The sequence below is a fragment of the Etheostoma cragini genome, chromosome 9 (assembly GCF_013103735.1).
Source record: "Etheostoma cragini isolate CJK2018 chromosome 9, CSU_Ecrag_1.0, whole genome shotgun sequence".
NCBI lineage: Eukaryota > Metazoa > Chordata > Actinopteri > Perciformes > Percidae > Etheostoma > Etheostoma cragini.
Window position 1 is genome coordinate 28974871 of NC_048415.1, and position 21292 is coordinate 28996162.

Consider the following 21292-nt stretch of genomic DNA (forward strand, 5'->3'; position numbering starts at 1 on the left):
TGCTTTGGTGGCATGTAGGGAGGGCAAAGGAGCTTTTAGACAGACAGCCCACCCATGTCAGGACGGAGAAGCCACTCAGATGGCTGTCTTAGGCTAAAACACTAACACTAACATAATATGAGATAAGATATTTGTTGACGATGCTCAATATCTATAGAGCGCTTACTTTGATCTCTAATGAGGACCACATAATGAGAATACGCTAAGTATAATAGTAAGGATGTCTACTCAGGGACGAGGTTTGGGGAATGGATGGGTCCCAAATCACAAGACTTCTACTTAAAGGGTAACTAGCTTATTTTTTCAACCTGGACCCTATTTTCCTATGGTTTTTGTCTAAGTGACTGATGGGAACAGCAATCTTTGACATTAGCTCGGTATTAACCGAGATCGCTGCAGTCGGCAGTAGGGAAAAAAAGCCACAATAGGAGTTGATAGGGCAATTGTCCAGCTTGTATTTACTTTCCTTACAGTGCTTGTTGTGCCACTGACAGGCTTGTATTCATATTCTAGAGCTCTTAGTGCTTATTTTCACCCAAACTACAAACCTTACGGTGACCTGTCACGGTTTAACAGAATTAAATAGAACGTATAATATATTTCGTAAAATATCATACAAATTGTGCATGAGAACCTCAATTTCAATCTCGGTGTTCAACGACTTTGAGACTTTAGTTGGTTCTCTCATTTATGTGCCACTGGTAATACCCAATGAGAAGAGACGTGTTGGGGTAACTTGTGGTAATAAAAAAAGTCAGAGCACACAACAGGGTCTTCATAGCACCCCGGTTACATTTTTATTTTGTAGGGGCTGAACGTGGCCCTGGCCCTGGTGATGACAATACGTTGGCGTCATGGGCTCCAGGTGAGCAACGCTAATTTAATAATTGGCTGTATGTGTGTGGGGGGGTTAACGCCAGCCTCCAAGTCTATGGTTTAAAAGGCTGGCTTCTCCAAGTTTCTGTTGGCTCTACTCTGTAAACGTCCAGCCAGACTGCCAGAAGGAAAGTCACTGTTCTCTAATAAATGATATAACAGCCTTAGTTTAGTGGGGGTTGGTAGCATTTCTGTTTACCCTGTCCTGTCTTTTGTTTTCTCTTGTTTTGAGTGGGCATAGGTTGCGGACCTTTTGATTATTGTTTTGCTGTTGGCCCACCCTAAAGTTATTTTTCTTTAAGATAATCCTTTAAAATGGCTGTACATCTTTTGTTGCTGTGGTTTTTGGAAGCTGGGAGAAGGGGAGTCTCGTTTAACATGTGCCAGGGTTTCCCTAGGCCAGGTTATTAATATTTTATTTTTTCGGGAATATTTTAAATATGCAACCTGCACATGAAAAGCATAAATATTACCACTCTCCTGCACATGATTGTAGATTCCTCTTTAATTTAGTTGTCAGGCTATTAAAAACAATGACAACAATGTTCTGCACTTAATGAGGTATCCAACTGCACCCTGAGTGTCCATTAAGACAATATAAAACCTCAGGAGTCTACTCCAAATGGAGAGATATCCGGGATAAGAGCTGAGAGAGCTCAAAACATACAAATAGAGACCATTTGAATGCATAAAACAGCCATAGGATTTGTTCAAACTGTAAGTAAAATCCATGAGGCATAAAGGCTTAAAGACAGTCCTACAAAACAATAACTGGAGACAATTGTATCAAACCATTACAGCGCCCATATTATGCTCATTTTCAGGTTCATAATAGTATTTTGAGGTTGTACCGGAATAGGTTTCCATGGTTATATTTTTGAAAAAGACCATATTTTTGTTGTACAGCACAATGCTGTAGATGTTGTTGCTGCAGTTTTCCCCCTGTGTATTTAGGTCTCTGTTTTAGCTACAGAGTGAGACATCTCACTTCTTTACTATCTTTGGGGTGGCAGTAGCTCAGTCCATAGGGAGTTGGGTTAGGAACCGGAGGGTCACTGGTTCAAGTCCCCGTATGGACCCAAAAAGTTGGAAGCGTGGATTGGTGGCTGGAGAGATGCCAGTTCACCTCCTGGGCACTGCCTGGTGCCCTTGAGCAAGGCACCGTACCCCCCCGACCGCTCAGGGCGCTGGTTCAGCTGGCAGCCCACTCACTCTGACATCTCTCCATTTATAGTGCATGTATAGGTCCTGAGCGTATGTGTATTTCAGGCCTGTGTGTGAGTACTAACAAAAAGTGTGTACACAGAGTCTAGTGCAGTAATTTCCCCATTGGGGACTAATAAACAAAATATCTTATCTTATATCTTTGTATGGAGTCACACATGGTCAGTAAATAGGTAAGATCCCATCAGCTAGATAGCTCTTTCTCCATCTTTGGTCATTACAAGGCAGGATTAGCTGGGAGCCTTTTTCTAGATGAGGGCCACTTGTGGAATACTTGCAGAACAGGGACAGGAAATAGTTGTCTTGTAGATTATGGTGAACTAGTGTGCTTTGTAGCATTGTTTTGCCATTGAGAATGAGCTAGCATGCTAGCACTAGCATGTTCTATGGTTAGCCACCTCGTCTCGGCTAGTGACTTAAAAAGCTGTGGAGAAGGAGGACGACATTCAGAAACCGTATCCCACTCAAAACAGCATGGATCGTTGTATGCTTGTGGAAGCACCAGAGACACAAAATACAAAGCCAACTTTTCCAAAAACCTTGGAGTGAGATTTGGGGGGGCCAACCCATATTTTGCCACGTACAACGCAATTTCTTTGGCTATTTCAGCATCATTATACTTCAGGGTTTTAATTGGGATTTGTTATATGTGGGGGGTGGGGTCTCTCCCTAGGGGGGTCTGGGGGTATGCCCCCCCAGGAAAAAAACTGAAAAATAAACCATTAAATGGCACTTTCTGGAGCGTTTTGTGCAAAAAAATGGAGAAATCAAGTCTTGCATGATATGTTCAAAACTGTAGGGTTAAGAGCCTTTGTGTTGTTGTAGTATCAACAGGTATTAAGGCATTTAGCATTTACATTATTAACTTCTTATGATATAAGAACTGACCATGACCACTGACAATGTACCACACATAATGAACCACATGAAGAGACAGTAGCATATGTCAGCAACAGCTGAGAAGATTTGGGTCTGTGGGGAACAGGTCCAGGACCCAAAGTTAAATTAATGTTGAGGGGTCAACTAAGACCACTGAAATTCTAAAGAATGAGAACCACTGTTTTGCATAAATTCTAATCCCTTAACCTTTGTGCCAAGGCTCAGTAATGTTTGGCCCTCATCCTCTGTGCCCCACTTACTGTATTTACTTTTTGGGGAAAATAGAGACTATTTGTTCATTTTATAAAACATTAAATGAATTATTTACAGTTACATTTAGAGATGCACCGAGGTTAGAGAAGCACAATAGTGGCCCAACGTTGCAGTATCGTATATATAGTATAGTATATATAGGCCTAGTATAGCTCAGATGTGTTTCATCAGATTTCTGCTCATGTTTACAACTTTATGCACATTCAAAATATAACTCCTCCCACTTCTGTTGTCCGAGATTTGAAGAGTTGTAATATAGTCTGCTGTGCATGTCAATGCACCGCTGCTATGGTGGATCACATTCAGACCGTCTGACAGACACAGAGACCCATTTGGGTCTCTGGTCTCTGACAAAGTTTAGAGGAGGCCTTACGCTGCTCATTATCAGAGGACTACACGGATGCAACGCGTCACTGACCACAGCAGAGCAGGTCCACCAGCCGCGCTGCTCACCTCTAGTGTTACAGAGCGAGTGGACACAAAGCGACAGACGGGTTTGTGATACTCAGAGCTCATACCTGAAGCCGGGGAAATGCACCTGGGATGGCTCGTGAAAATTTTTTTCTCAGTTTGCGACAATTCGGAACTTCCACAGACAGGGAGCGCTCTTGAACCCCCTCACAGTCTGAAAGAACAACTAGTTGATCACGAGTGGCTCAATAGGTAGATCTACAGATAAACTCATCTTTCAGAAATTTGACCGACCGGTTGACACTTCCGCGTGAGAAATCGGGGGTGTGGCTTGTGAGCGTGTGAAACCAGTCAAATGCGTGTGTCTCACGGCCAATGCGTAAGAGTTGGCAGCCCTGAAAATAACACTTTTCAAACATGGGTACTTTAAAGAACAATGTAAAACCATGGGACAGCTTTGACTTCTCTCTTTTGATCTGAAAAACATCCAAAGTAGGATCATAACTTCATTATTAAATGGGAGTAAGTGGGCAAGTGTCACCCTTTCTGATAGCATTGCACCTACTCAATGTGCACAGATTCGTGCCTGATCATGCGCCTGGCTGTTTCTACCAGTTCTTCTCGCATTTCACAAAGAGATCCTTCTTTTCTCCACACATCTCTCTCTCTCTCTCTCTCTCTCTCTCACTCTCTCTCTCTCTCTCTCTCTCTCTCTCTCTCTCTCTCTCTCTCTCTCTCTCTCTCTCTCTCTCTCTCTCTCTCTCTTTCTCTCTCTCTGTTTGTGTGTGTGTGTCCTTCTCTCCATCCGTCCGTCTGTCCCCGTGTGCCTTATCCCGCATTTTGCTGAGAAGTCAAGACCATAAATCTGGGTGTTTTATTTTGAAATTGGTTTATTTTGTGAAGTATCCAGCTCCACAGTGGCCTTCCTGTATGTGATTACCTGCCTGGTTTGACACATTTGCTCGCAGAAGAAATAGAGGAGGAGGTGCCAAAACTCTCACTTCAACGTGCAGTGTGTTTCTGGCCTGATCCATCTTGTTCCTGTCAGCTGTGACTCAAAGTTTGGAGTATGAAGACATTTGGATTGATGAATGGCCTTCATCTGCCGTCAGTAAGTGGTATTACACGGGGTAATGGTGAAAGGGCTGTTTAATGCCAGAGGCCTGTGTGATGATACCATCAGAGGTGACCGCTCATCCTGCCTGAAGGGAGAGGCGTGTGAAGTGTTCTGGCAAGAACAACTACCTTGTCAAAAACACCATTCGCTGTCGCTCTCTGTACAGACACGAGATTAAGGTTAAGCTGTGCCAAAAACCACTGTCAAAACAGGATCAGTGTGTGTGCGTGCTGCTATATGACAGGGTTATTTCTCTACAGACAGCTCTGGGCAGTTGTGAGACCTATTCCTCCCTGAAGCCATATTGTGGAAATCAATTCACCTTTTGCCTCATGAACACATACATTGACACTTACACATTCTCACACAAACACACAGATCCTTTGCGCACACACAAAAAGACGAAAACCCTTATATCTGGTGCGTCGGCGGAGGCACTTTCATGAGAAGTTGGAGTGACAGCAATTGCACTCAGATAAAAATGGATTTGGCCCTGGCTGTTGGCTCAGTAATACATTCTGATGCCGCAGCACAGAAAGATTTATCAGGAGTCAAATCAGACGCCTCACTTTCACACCCAAACACATATCAGATACAGGAAGGCAGCAAACGGAACTCATGCATAGAATAACATCATGCCCACAGCTCCATTCGTCATTATACTCTCTTTTGGTTTGAGGATATTAGGAAATAAAGGTGAGTTGTTAGGAAATGAAGGTGAGTTGTTCTTGTCTAGTTAAGTGGATAATGTTCTGTGGCATCCTTGCCGGGGTTTAAATTCAAATCAAGCCTCTTCTTGTCTGCTTGACCACTCTTTGAGATTTTTGGATTGAGGTACTTCATTTGAAGCTCTCTGATTTAATTTGAAAATCACTGAGATACAGTATGATAAACAAACACATCCAACATAGTTTGATGAGCCAGACATCAGTTGCACATTAAATGTTGACATTCCACTCCATTTTCCCATTACTGATCCTGACTGGATCGCTGGCTCCAAATACTATATATGTATGGCAAGATTATGTTGAGCGGTCATGATAACCTTGGTAACCAGACAAATCTGCCAGCTCATGGTTTATTTGCCCTGGCAGAGGCATCTGGCCCCCCTCCCCTGGGGTTCCAGACAAATTTGCATTGGCAATTTGGTCTCACTATGTCAGGGTAAAGATAACTAACATTTCTTTCTTTTCCTTTTTTTTTTTCAAATTATTTTTGGGCCATTTTAGGCCATTATTTTTATAGGACAGCTGAAGACATGAACTTGGAGAGAGAGGGAGGAATGACAAGCAGCAAAGGGTCGCTGGTTGGTGTGTAACCCACGGCTGTGGTGTTGAGGAGTAAATCTCTGTATATATGGGTGCGCTCTCTACCAGGTGAGCTACCAAGGCGCCCGACAACAAAAAAATTTAAGAGATTCACTCTTGTTACTTTTTAGGGCTCTGTTGCATTTTGATCTGCCTTTACTTGCCCTCTTCAGAGGACTCAAATAAATACAGTTACTGCATATATACATACTGTATATATAGACTAATCACACTCACATTTTCAAGGCATTCAAACTGTTTCCCATTCGAAAAGCCTAGTGATGAAGTCAAAAATAAAGATAATTCGTCATCCATGCTACTAAGGATAAGTCTTCCTCTTCTGTTTAGATGTAGGGATCATATGGCTGACCAAATGTAACCTAATAGGATGGAATTCTGATTGCATTCCATAGATTCCATTTATTGCTTTTGTGTGGAAAAGGCTGACAACTCAAATAACTATAACAAAACAATCAAATTGTCACTAGAGCATGTGCCATACTTACCTACAAAATGCAGGAATCTGAGTTTTAGCCATTGGAACTACAACGAACACAGGGTAACACAAATGTGAACGCCGAGCAAAAGGTGCGGAGAAAGGTAGCCCATGTTAACCTCCAAACTGTGTCAACAGACTGCAAAACTGCTAGAACTCTGACGGACACAATACACCTAATGTCAGTGGAAGTGTGTTCTCAGACTTTATCCCTGTAAGTCCCAGTTTAATGTTTACACCTTCAGGGTGAGGATGAGTGTTTCGCCAAATGAAAACACTTTGGCTGTCTTCACTACCTCAAGGGGCTTGTTCTGGGAATGCTTGAAACTGGAGGCTGGAGAAGGGACTGGGAAAAGAAAAATGCTTGGATAACACACAAAACCTGTGCTGGAAGAAGTATTCAGATCCTTTGATTAAGTAAAAGTACTAAAACAAGCACTGCAAAAATACTCTGTTACAAGTAAAAGTCCTGTATTAAAAATGTTACTTAAGTTAAGGTATATAAATATCATCTGGAAAATGTATGAAAAGTACTCAATGCAGAAAAAAAATAGACTGTTAAAAGCATAAAAACGGTCTAAAGTTTAAAAAAAAAGTCAAAAAGAATATTATGAGCATAAAAAAATATCAAACGGGGGTGGAAATCTTGTTTTCTGTTTAATCGACTTGTAGGCTGTTATGTTGTTGAGTAGAATTCATATACAACATTAAACATTTATAAACTACATGTGTTTAGTTTGCAAAAATTATAATTTGTAAAGTAACTAGTAATTAAAGATGTCAGATTAATGTAGTGGAGTAAAACGTTGAATATTCCTCTCTGAAATGTAATGGAGTAGAAGTAGAAAGTGACATGAAAAGAAAAGACTCAAGTAAGTACAAGTACCTCAAATTTGTTTTTAAGTATAGTACTTCAAAAATTGACTTAGTGACATTCCACCATTGCAGAAGACCACAACAGTACCAGGTTATACACGGTAACTGGCTGTGGATAGGGGCCTAGCAGCAGGCCAGTCCATCACTTTACACTCCTCCTACACCGCTACCCGGACTTACTAACGATCTGTCTCAAGTGAACGTGGCAGTTTGCCAAGTCGGGCCTCATTATCACCCAGAGGTCTCCTCTTTGAGTGGCCTATAGTGATTGCAGAGTCTAAAGTGAAGACTGGAGTTGAGTTGGCTGGGGATCAGGTCTCATGATCGTCAGGATATACAGCTGATGGTCTGTTATCTGAACAGTGTGTCTGGCATCCATTTTATGCTCCAGCGGAACCATTGTTGGACAGTGGTTCAGACAGCGCTTTGCTGTGAAACACTTACAACTTTGATCCTTAATTGACACAGAATCCTTTACAGCAGGCTACAGAAGAGAACACATCTAAAAAGAATGAGATGGGGTGGGTGTTTTGCAGGGTTTGTGATTCAGGCTCAGCAGATACATTTGGGGAGAGTCTTTTGGCTCTATACTGATGTGGCAATAACACAAAGGTGGATAAACCATGACGTCCGTATGAGTTAAACAATACCTTGTGTGATCAACAGCCAAGGTATTGGCTAATTATGACTAATTATTAAAATGAATCAAGGTTTGAAGTCTGCAAATGTGTTTGTTTATATGTTTAAAGAGTATTGTACACCTCTATACACCACACACTAAATTAAGGTTAATTACAAGAAGGGATGCCTGAAAAGAAAGCATAGAATGACGCTTTGAGAATACACCTTAAAATGCCTAGATGGTGTGGTGGACTGTTCTTACATAGAGCTTTTCTAGTCTGAACAAGTACTCCAAGCGCTTTTCCATTGTACAGGAACCTTTCACCATTCACACACTGTGGCCGAGGCTGCCGTACAAGGTGCCACCTGCTCATTTGGTAAAAACTCACACATATTTACCCACCGAAGGCGCAGCATCGGGGGCAACTCAGGGTTCAGTGTCTTCTCCAAGGACACTTCCACATGGGACTGCAGGGCAAGGGATCAAACTTCCAACCATCCAATTGGCAGGGAACCGCTCTACCACTGAGCCATATTTTGAACAAGGTCCTGCTTAACATGCTAACTACTTGTGTGGGTCTATCTTGTTGTAAGGGTCCTGTATCGAAGCTAGTTAACATGTTTTTTCCTGAGCTTATCGTATAACCACATGTACTTCAATGTACTTCACAACACTTTTCTCTCTTTGTATTTTTGCTTTTCATAGACAATATCTCTTTCTCTGGACACACATTATAAATACGTTTGAGATTTTTATCCAAATGTAGGAGATGCATTGCTGTTCCATGAAAGTGTCCCTTTTCAGATACATCAATCAAACTCTGGACTAAAAATGTGTTAGGCTTTAGCTATAGGCTGAATCACATTATAAATTTCTGATAAACTGGTGTAATGAAAAAATGGGGTCAGAGAGAAAGCGAGTTGGTAAAGTAAAGGAAATAACAAATGTTACCTGAGCTGATGGTAAGGGGTGTATTTTTGGACATGAAAGATCGTTGGAGTTAGGGGCCGTGAAGGAAAGAGTGGGAGAGAAGAGGAGAAGAGGTAAACCAAGGAGTCCAGATCTCATGCCAAGCCTAATTACCTTTACCTCTGAGAGTATGGCAGGGAGAAACCCTTCCCTCCACAATGACTGGATGGAGGGAAAATGACTCTCTGGAGAAGAATGACAGAACAAAACCCCAATCTGTCAAAACGGTACCTGTGTGTGTTCCCACGTATGCCTCAGTGTGTGTGTTTGCCTTTGTTCCACAGCGCAGATAGAAGTGTATGCATGCACGCCCACAAAAACACACATTCAAGCACACACACACACACATACACTAGTGATTGTCAGGTTTATGGGGGTACCGCATTGCATCTGACTGACTGACTGACCATAAGTTATACTATTTGTCACAGTCATTTAAAATCTTCAGTCATGAGAAATGTACGAATCAGATCCAAATTTCCAACTATTGACCTGTTTTTCTTGACTACAGACCTCTGAATCATTGCAAACCTCTCAGCTCAGCAATTCAAATAGACAGCTCTTTACCCTAGTGGGAGAAACAGTCAAACAATCTCAATTTTGCTTTTGAAATTAAAAGAGTAATTATTTGAGATTTTGCTACATAACCACTTAAACATAGTAGTACTTTCAATAACCTAAATCTTACCAAAGAGTTGCCACTACATTAAAAAGCTCATACATAAACGTTTTCAGCTTTCATATAGTATCATATTAGATGGAACAATGGCATTATGCCAAAAGAGACTCCAGATCAGAAATGCTGCATTGTTTAGTCCTTTCCCCTATCTCCACAACCTCTCCCACTCTTTTTTCTTCCTCCCCCTTCTCCTGTTTTGTACCCGTTGGCCCTCTTCTTCCACTGTTTCTCCACTTCATTACTTCTCCTTATCTATCACAATGTACCATGCTTATATCGGCTGTAACCTTCCCGTCTTCCGTCCTTTAGTGCCTCATCCTTCCGTCCTTCCTTCTCTCCCTCTTTCTGTCCATCTTTTCCTCGTATGTTCCCTTCCGCTGTTAAAGTCTATGTTGTTATGAAAACCCACAGAAGATAGACAGGCTTCAAAATAAAGCATACTATCTCTCCCCTCCCATTGTTCTTTTCTTTATTCTACTTTTCTACGAGTATGTGCTTGAGGTCGTTCCTTTTCATGTCTCCTTCCTCTGTCAAGTCCAGTCAACTTTTAGTTATGCAGCCCAAGGAAAGGGGGCAAAGAAAGAGGCTTCACTCTGTTCCTATTTCAATAGGTCTACTACAGAATGAAGGGTGTTGTTAGTAGACTGAATTAGTTTATTGAGGTGGTTCCAGACTGTGTCCAGAAGCTGTTTCAGAGTAGACAGAGCAAATATGAACTGAGAGGAATGGGCATCTTCATAAAGATAAAGATTAGAACAAATGTAAAACAAAGATGTATATCAGCAAAACCAGTAAAAATGTTGCATCTTTTAGATGAGGAAGTGAAAATGTGTTACATGCTACAAAGAAGAAGAAATAAATACTAAGAAGTACGATGCTAAACAAATATAAAAGTGTGGCATGAATGGCAATGTGTACATGAATGGGAATGTATTTTACTTAGCTTATTTTTTTTTATTTATATCTTCTACACATAATATGTGTGTTATTATGTATATAAAATACAGAAGTTAATAATAATATATTTAATAAGTGATAATATCCTGAGGGATCTAAGAACAATATAAGAAAAGAAAAAGAATGTAAAAAAGGGTAGTATAATAATAAAATGCTTCAACCTATACCTTTTCAAGTAACATTGATTATAAACTATTTAAAATGACCCTGTATGAACTAAGGTGACACTTCCCCCCTTTTTACCTTCAATTGTGTGACAGCGCATGCTAAGCAGCAGTCATTTGAGTATGCTGCACAGCAAGTCAGGGTCTGAACAAAAGCACCTGCCAAAAGGGAATGGTTTTCGTGTCAAGTACTGTACAATGAAGAGAGGCCAGAGGCTATGTTTTAAGTAATGCAATCTGCATCGAGCTGAGTAGTACCTGGAGCTCCACAGGGTCAAACGTAATCACAGAATGATTTTGGCTTCTGTGTAGATCTAATATTACCATCTGCTAGTCAAATAAATAGGCCCGGTTGCTCAAGTGCTTCCACCGAAGTACAAAATATGTACAGTGCTATTGCTCTGTACTGCAGAACATTATGACAGAGAGCAGACATTCACAACCCCCAGTGTTTACATTAAGTGTATGCATTTGTGCCTTTAGTTCCTTGAGGTGGTGGCTGTTCATGACTGAGGTAAGTAATAGTACCATGAATTTGCTAAACTTCACCTGGTATATCTGAAGTGCTGCGCTAGCATTATGCTGTTGGCAGTAATAGAATCGGTAAACAAATTGTTTGATGCATGCACTGACTGAGTCACTGCACTCAGAAAATCACTGAGCTATGGTACTTCCTGGGTATAGATCCTGCATGAAACACCTTCCCCAAGCTGCTTGATGTTCAGATCATTTTTACTGTGGAGCCTGGTGTATGAGATCAAACTAGACTTCCCTTATGCAGGCTGTGGGGCTCTGCAGCAATTTACATAACAATCATTCCTCCCTGGGACCAGGCTGAGGAAAGCTAATTCACATCAGGGAAACAAAGGTGGTGCAGATGAATCTTCAGGGTCTTTACGCAAAGCCACTGAGGAGAATTGTTACCTATTTTGACAAGTTGCCAAAATAATTGTAAGTAAATGGAAAGCTAAACTTTCTTGGCTTTTGATAGGTCAGAGATGCACGATTATTCTTTGATTCTGCAAATGTAAATTCATTTGCTTGATTTTAATTTGATGAAACTTCTTAAAATGCCTGAAGTTACACAAGCACAAATTTGGGCTATGCAGGAGAGCAAGTTACATCCATTGCCTTTCACACTGCACTGCCATCGGTATTTAGAGTAAGCACAAGGCTGTGTAGAAGATGTTCTGACACAGGGTCGTCAAGGGTCCATCTCATTACTAAAGACCAATTTTGGGTCTGAATTAAATCAAGTTAATTGGGTTGCATCAACGCTAACACCAGACAATGATGTATAGAATAAAGGGTTATTCTGACAAAAACATTTTACGTACAATGCCAGAATTTGTCTTGCATGGATATGGTATGGCTTCACATTGATGTATCATCACAGCCTCCATCCTATCAAACTTTGTCATCACATCATCAAGGGTACTATGACTTTACATTGATATAATTGAAATAAATATGGGGGGGGCTTTTTTTCAGACTTATTACTTCTGGAACACCTAGAGTCCTACTATACCTACTATTGTTATTATTGCTACAAGCGCTGTTGTAAGCAGTACACTTTATTTTCCTTCACTGATGCAGTATGCTGATATCAGAACAGCAACAGTGCTGCTGTATTTCATTCTAAGATTAAAAAGTGTCCTTGATAATGTTAGTGGGAGCGGAAGGTTGGTGTATGTAAAGCACTTTAAGTCCATCTTAATCTCACTCTAACAGCTACAGGAGCTCATCTCCAGACAGATGCTCAATCCAAATGGAATCCTCCTTCACTGCTATCTGATGGCTATAGGACCATAAAACACAGCCCTGCCACGCAGGTAGGAGTAAACACACACAAGTATGTACAATCAAATGAACATGAGCATGCACACAGAGGATTCACAGGAGAGTTTTAGTCATGATGGATTTGGTCAGAGGTGTCAGACTGGGGGAGGAGGGGACTGAGTACCCAGGGCCCTCATATGAGGAGGGCCCAAAAAGATGCTAGAATAAATAGGGGCCAATAGAGAATGCCTTTCTACAGGGCCCAGAATGTTGTGCTTTGCCCTGGATTTGGTTGTCATGTTATTATGTTGCTTCCATTCCCTTTTCTTTTCCTTTCCTTCGCTTTCATGTCATCTCACTTCCCCTCTATTTCCTAACCTCTCATCTTCCTTCAGGACAACACACACACGCACACATACACACACATTCACACACATACATACAAAAGCATGCTTTACTTTATGGTCATACTGTGCCGACTGTACCCATCTCGCTTTCATTCTGACAAATGTATGATATATTTCTGGGATCGAGAATGTGCACATGCAGTATGTGTTTCTGAGTGGATGTGCACTCAGAAACACAGTTTCAGTGTGCGCCCTTTTATAATATATGCATGACTATGCAAGTATGTATTGTACGTGTGCACAGAGGGGTATTGGAATGGTTGTGTAGGTATGTGTGTCTAAGTGCTTGTGTCCAAAGAGATGAGGTTGGCCCTCCTATCTGAAGGTTCCTGCTGGAAGGCAATAAAAGCTGTCGCAGTGACGAGCCCACAGCAATGAGATTTCCAGGATAGTTGTAAATGTTCAATCACTTTTCCTCTTTTCTCTCTGCTTCTATCTGCCTATGGCCAAATGAGTGTAGAAAGGGCAGAGAGGCACAGGGAGAACAGGGACAGGCAAGAGTGAGAGAGGCGGAAGCAAAAGAAATCAACTGAATTAATCGAATGGGTAGAAAGAGAAGCAGTGATGAATGTAGAGAGACGAAGGAGGGAGAATAAGGAGTTGTATGGGGAATCTGTGATGGAGAGAAATGATTGCACACATCGCAAGGACGTCTTGGTGTTTCACAACACTCCTAACCCTTAGTGGCTGGCCCTGAGCTGGGAACAGATAGTGGGGACCAAAATGTGTGTTTGTGTATGTGTGTGTGTGTGATACCATAATTTGTATGCTCTTTTGACAAGAGGGGCAACAGCAATTTCACCATTAATATTACTGTTGTTACAACTAATTCTACCAGTACTACTACTGCTGCTAATACTATCAGGACAAAAGTTCCTGACAAATACTCTGCCTGCTTTACTCTGACTACTTCAACAACTTCTGTATTTCTCCAAGGGTAGTGATGGAGTTTTACTCACATTTGGTGTTTGTCCAAACACCCTCATATAGGGTGAAATGTATGGAGCCCTCCTGGGGTCAGCTAAGAAAAAAACTAAATTGTGCGCACAGAATATAAATCTGTTCCCTTGGTTTAATAAATTAGATTCATAAGCCATGCTCTTGGTTTCATAAACGTGAGGAAAGTTAAAAAGATATTCACAGATTCAAACTTCTGGGATCAATTACTCCATAGCAAAATTATATTAAACTCACATCACAAGTGACTTTGATCTTTCATAACGTAGTAAGGTTAACAATGAGCTAGAAACTAATTTTCATCAAAACGAGCAGTCCTCCAACCTGGAGAAAGAAGAGTGGTCTCTAGTAGCAGTAGAACTAGTGCTTAGGGACCGTCTATAAACTACAACACAGACAGCAGCGAACAACTCTGCGTCTGTTTGAGGTTAGTTGTAAATTTTTTCAGATTACTCTCTATTCCGCCTAGAAATTTGGGCAATTTTGTGTGTAAGTGGCTTTGAAACATAATCTTTATCTGACACTGCCTGTAGTACTAATCCCACATTTCCCATTAACACTTATGTTGTGATGTGTCGTGTAACCGTCGGCTACCAGTCTAGCATATAGTATTAACTAAATCAAGTAGTATTAAGTAGTAAGTTATTTGTAGAAATTAGTAAAAATTTGGCTAGTGGAAAATCTGAATGGCTGGTGAATTTAAAAATGTGCTAGCCATGTTGGCTGGTGATTAAACAAGTTAATTTAAAAGCCTGGACACAACAATGACACCACATCCTCTTTGTCAGACTATCCAGCTGTGTACGTGCAGTGTCTTGCCTGGATGAAGGCAAAACAGCTGAGGATTGAGCTATCTGTCTGTTTGCAAGACAGAGACCGCCTCCCCCTGCATCATTTCTTGTAAGCGGCGGACTCAATCACAATAAAAGCCTGCTGCACTGGCACTACGCACTCACAGCGCCAGCTCTGGGGAGATCCATGTGATGGGGAGGATGAGGGGGAGAGGAAGAGCAAAAGAAGGAGAAGGCTGGCTCTGGGCTTCTCTTCATCCCTTCTTACCTCTTCTGGCTCTCTCTCTCTCAGGATAATGAATCAGGCATACAGAGTGGGGTTTCTCAGTGAGTGGCCAATGCATAAATAACGCCTGCAGAATAGAGGCCCTATTATAGTGTTACTGCATGAATCCATGTTTGTCTCGCTCGCAAACACCCACACACACGGACACACACACACCTCTAGCAGATAATAGATGGTGTGGTACCATAACAAGGTCTGCACAGTCATAAAAAGCTTTCAGACAAATGGCAATCTGTCCTTTATCATAAATTAGGTGACACGAACAGGGAGAGAGATCTGTGTGTGTGTGTGTTTTTTTTGTGTGTGTGTGACAAAAAGAGAGAAATCTAAAGCATACAGAATAAGAGGGATAAAATGGGACAAGTGGAAATTCTCCACCACTTTGTGGGTTATCAGAACTGATACAGCATTTTTTGATTCAAATCCCAGTGTCAAAATACTAGACCCCGTCCACACATGCAATGCAAACTTGAAAAATTATTTAAAGATTACGCAGCAGAGCAGGGAATGCAAATGTCTGAATCAAGTGTGAGGGTGACTTATGCGCAGACTGCAACAATAATGTCTAATAATCTGTAGAGACCACGACATCCAGGACCGATCGGACAAATTCAAGCAAAAAACTTGTTTTTTTATGACCAATATATGAACAGAATGTAATCTACGTCATGACCTGCCTCCTGCACCTTCTACCCAGATGCCACCCCTCATCTAAATCAAACAGTATATTCAGAAAGCAGGAACGCAGATGACATGGACAATTTCCTGTCGTGTGCTATATGTGTAAAAAAGGAAACTCCGGACAGCATCCGCACCTTATTCATCATGAGTTCATGTGAGAAAATGGCTATAATGTGTATTTACACAGCAGCAAAATCTTACAACATTCCCTATCTCATACCATCCAGCGACATCTTGAAGAGCTATCTTCCCTCATGAAACTTTCATTTGGAGTCTTGATTCTGTTTTTCGTGTCCTTTCATTTTTCTGTTCGTTATCTTCTTTTAAAGCCACCACATTCCCCTCTCAGTCTCTCTTTCTGTGATTGCTCTATACGACGCCTCTCTCCACGTCGCTGTAGGGAATACAACAACATAACAACCTCGCTCTGTCTGTCTTCTCATTTTCATTTATCTTTACCTAATCAGCTCAAAAAGTAAGATCAACGTCTCTACTTTATAGACAGCAGACCAAAAACATAAAACTGACAGAGTAAAATACACAATGCAATTCAGTCAGGCATTCTAGCAAAACAGATTGTAAAGCATAAAAAAATCATGCTTTTATTTTATCCATCTCTTCATGTCTCGCCTTCTATCTCTGCTGCTGTCTCACAGATTCTCCATCTTGAAGCACATAGGGAGAGAAGTGAAATCCCTTCTTTGCTCTTTGTGGGAAACTTAATAATTCAAAAGCGCATACACAAAGCACACACTAGTGTGTCTGTGTGTGTGCGTGTGTGTGTATTTGAGTATTACAGCTTTTTTATTTGTGAATACATAGTCAATTCTAAGTGATTAAATACTGGTAACACTGTATGAGAGGTATCCTGTCACATATTACAAGCAGAAAAGCTCTTATTAAAAACATTCAATTAACAAAGGCTTCCAATTAATCACCTCACATATTAGAAAAATCTATTCACATTATTTCCATTACCCCTCAAGAAGGATTTTGTTGTTTATAAGGGAAATAAATGGTTGACCAAAAATGGGCAACTAGGAGGAAAACTACAAGACTAAAGAAAGTAGTCAAAGTAGGGTTTCACGAAACAACACTAGGTTACTAAGCATGCAGTAACAATAAGACTGGGCATTATTTAGAAGAGAGCCAAAGTAAAGGGAAGCAGGCTATCTGGTACTAATAGTGAACACATCCATGTTAAACACTGCTGTGCCAAGAAACGTTACATTTATCTATTCTGCTCATTAACATAACTGTTTTTTATCTCCAAGTTGAAATGACACTGTTTCCATGAAGCTGTTTTTTAGCTATGACAAAAAGATCTCTCATGTTTTTCCACACTCTCCAGTAAAACTTATTTTCTTTTCCCAGTATGGTATCTTTCCCTGAAGACAGAATTAAGGCTGCTGTTTAACTTCCTACGATCTGTACATCATACAGATCTTACTGAAAAATCATACAGATGTTTGTAAAGACGAACATGCTCTTCCTTGCCGAAAAGTGCGCAGTAGGCGCGGAGTATCACAAATTCAGAGGTGCACAACCACGCGTTGCGACAGCTTGCGGTACCTTCGGGCTCGAAAATATAGCACCTTGTGCCTGGAACAACGTGGAAACTATAAATTAAGCTTAACACTCTTTAAACAGGAGTGTGTCAAAGCATAATCAATTAACAAATTACAAATATCAAACATCAAATAACAACAACAATGACAAATAACACATCAACTCTCCAGGACACGTTGCCTTGTCCTGGAGTGTCAATATGTGTTATTTGTTATTTGAAATTTGTTGTCCAACTTTGGTTTTCCTAACCTTTCATTTCCAAACTGAATGCTGATCATTTCCCAGGCCACTTGTTTTTTCCATTTTAGCTCATTGCAAGAGCACAAGGTGGTAAAAATAGAGAAATATGTGCTCTGAATGCAATGAGGCTCCACTGCAGCTGGTAATATGCTGACAGGGTGGAGTTTCATATCGGAAATGCATCTCTCTCTTTCTGTCTTTGTCTATTTCCCACAGTCTTTTTCTTTTCCTCTGAGGCTTGTGCTGAACAAGCCGCTACGATTGGAGCTATTAGATAAGGAGTGTGTTTGTGTGTGTGTGTGTGTGTGTGCTTGGTCAAAAGCAGTTTGTCAATGCAGGAATCTATGTGGATGCATATGTGTTTTAGTCATGTGTGTGTGTGTGTGTGGTTGTATGTATCGTATGTGTGTGTTTTTGAGACAGAGGGAAGCTAGCTGCTGAAAAAGAACAGCATCCGACTCCAAAATCCAACTCCCATTGGCTCAGTGTGGACCAGAGACAACATGTCAAGCAAGCAGGCCAATGGATCACGTCTGAAACTTGCCCAGCCAAACACACGCTCACACACACGCTCAGATCGAAAACACACATACCCTCTGGGTAATGCAACAACAGCCGTTGCCCTGCAGCATGGGACACTGGTGTGTGGAACTAAACCAGACTGCAACAGAACAGACTATCAGAGCCCAACGGATCAGTGTGCTCCCACACACACACACACACACACACACACACACACACACACACACACACACACACACATTGGGCAGCTCTGACTAATCTATTGTCAACAACACAACGAGCCAGACCCACCGCTACCAATATCATCCAATAGCAGAGGAGCAGAGCCAGCAGCCAGCAGTTACAGAGCTGCAGTTCTGAATGTGACAACATGCACCACCTATAGGCAAGAAATTGAACAGCAGCTGGACTTTTAGCCTTATAAATCGAGACATTCTGACATACACATACATGCTAGAGAAACACTTTTAAGCTGCTTATTAGGTTGTGTAATTTATCACTATTACAAAAATATGCTTAGGGCCGCCTGGTTGGTTAATTGGTAGAGCTGGCGCCCATATATAGAGGTTTACTCCTCAACGCTGCGGGCCCGGGTTTTGACTTCAACCTGTGGCCCTGTGCCGCGTGTCATTTCCCCCCTCTCTCTCCACTTTCATGTCTGCAGCTGTCCTGTGAAATAAAGGCCTAAAAATGCCCACAAAATAAGCTTTAAAAAAAATTATTACATGCTTGATATCTGGCAATATTGTGCCAATGCTAATCCAGTGCAGGAATACAATTCATGGCTTATTAAACAATTTCTAAACATAGGGGACCAGAGGGGTGTTTCAAAGCAATTAAAAGCTAACACGAGCAGACTGGCATGAGAACTGCTTATTCATGACTTTGAAGCATGCACACCTGAAACATCAATTCAAAATGGAGCAAACTGTAGTGTCTGACAGACCTGTAATGTTCACATAAAATAGGTACCTCATGTTCGCTATGCGTGTGATTATGCGTTTTGGTTCGTACAAGTCACAGAACAGCCTTCCTTGTGGAAATACTGTTTAAATTCCTTGATATTGGTGGTCGGGCCTTCAAGTATTTGATCCTGCAAGTGACATTTGCCCTGGAAGTTGGATAAATGGGAGAAGTTTCTCTATGGTAGGATCATTTTATTTTGTTAAAAAAAAAACACAATGTCCTGAAAACAAGCCTGAAGATAAGTACGTTATTGTGGTAATCTTGCAATATCAAACACACTTTTAAGACACCTATTAACAAAGCCTAACTACACAGGACAATCCATATGCTCCTGAATTGGCAATTAGAACTGATAGGAGTTTGTGTAATGAGGCTGGTTTAAGACTTAAACCCTTTGATGATGCTGGCAGCTTAAATCTATAGCTGACACATAATTAGGCTGGTTTATATAAACAGATAAATATCTCCCTTACTGACAAAGGAAAGCACCAGCCAACATAGTAAATGTGTGGGAGGGCTTCTGGAGGCTTGTATGACCAGCTGGCTGTTCTTACACTGACTAATGGACAAGGCATTATAATTGGTCAACTAATGAAGTGTAGAAGTGGTGAAAACATCCTAATGGTATATTTAATGTTAAGAGATCAATGAAACATGAACAAAAAACACTATCTAACACACACATGAAGCAGTAATGTGTGCTGCTACAGAAGCTTGTGTCTCATAGCAATGATAAACGAAAAAGATGTTAGAATGCAATGAAAGTGTTCGTCCAATGTGACAGAAATGAATAATAGCATAGTTTAAGATGTAAATATGTCCTACATGTGGCTGCACTACTGCCGTCTAGCAGTTGAAATGTCCAAACCCAATAAGTGCAACAGTATATTTGTGATAACGCATTTCATGCTTCAGTTTTCACAAAATGTTATGGAACAGCTTTAGCTGAAAACTCTTAAAATAGAATTTGATAAGAGCTCCCACCCACAAACCTACATCATATCATCAATGCAAATGTTGAAATATCAAGAACAAGTGGGTGTCTTATGTCATACATGCCCATATGTTGCTATGGAGCTAAATTACGTGTAAACATTTGAATTTGCCAGTCATTTCCAGTAAGCTTGAAAAAAAGACCTTAATCCGAATGAAACTGAGAAGATTGTTTTTTGCACGATTATGTTGCTATTCAGTGCACAATTTATTAGAAATGTTGTATATAAAAAAAATTATTTTTATTTTGTAGATGTACATGCTAGCATTGGTATTTCTTAACAAAGGATGTGTTTCTGTTTTTAACTGGATCTGCAATCAGATGTGAAATGTTTGACCTGAATAAAAACTAACTATAAAAAAGCCGTTTGCAGTTACTGTTGATTGTGCAATCAGCTGATTGACTTTTAGAAATGTACCCGCATCCGTATATTCCACACATGGTAATGATGTGATTATCAATGTCTAGTGTCTCCCTGTCGTTATTTATCTTTTATTTGCAGTCAAATTGAATTATCCTCTTAAGGCTGCAGATTCAAGCACCTAATACATCTTTATTACACAGGCCTCAGGCGCCTCCTCTACGGCCAGATCAGTGTATTTGTCCAGCCAAGGCCAGCGCTGAATAGGCTGGCAGAGGGTGGAGAGTGTGTGAAGCAGGAAGGTGAAGGTGAGTCAAACTGGCAATAACAGTCTGGAGCCAAGTTGATAATTCTGTTAGTATAGGCTGCTACAGGCAAAGCGACGCATTGCCGGACCGTTCGGCATGCACCCGGCTTTCAGAGCAATCTCCTGAGACACAGGCAGAGAGAGGGGGAGAGATAAAGAGAGGGAGTGAGGGAATGGAAACGTGAGGGAGACGGAATAAAGAGAGAAAGAGATAAAAGGCATTTCTGTATTCACTCGGCTTCCATCCTCTTTCCCCCAGCGGGCCGGGATCGCCTCCACTTATTGAAGAATAAGAGCCATTGGTGGATTGGTTGATAGCTAAGACAATATATGAGAGGGCAAAAGGGAAGGAGGACAAATGAGTGGGTAGAAAAAGAGGGGGAATGTAGATGTTGAGGAGTGAATGGGGAGGAAGTGAGGATGAGCATTCACACCAGTTTTATAAAGCTCTACATATTTTACACACAAACACACATAGGGGCACACACACACACACACACACACACACACACACACACACACACACAGACACACACACACACACACAGACACACACACTATAATAGTCCAAATAGAGTATTA

General features: G+C 41.0%; 1 protein-coding gene and 1 long non-coding RNA gene across 2 annotated transcripts in view; both read right to left on the reverse strand.

Annotated features, from left to right (window-relative positions):
- Window positions 1–21292, reverse strand: part of nlgn1 (neuroligin 1) — a 323328-nt gene that overhangs the window by 65016 nt on the left and 237020 nt on the right. The gene's annotated exons all lie outside the window — the stretch shown is intronic.
- LOC117950457 lies at window positions 4565–18675 on the reverse strand. The gene is made up of 3 exons (XR_004657904.1): window positions 18663–18675; window positions 16173–16178; window positions 4565–4659 (listed from the first exon to the last, which is right to left on the reverse strand). It is a non-coding gene; the product is annotated as an uncharacterized LOC117950457 (long non-coding RNA).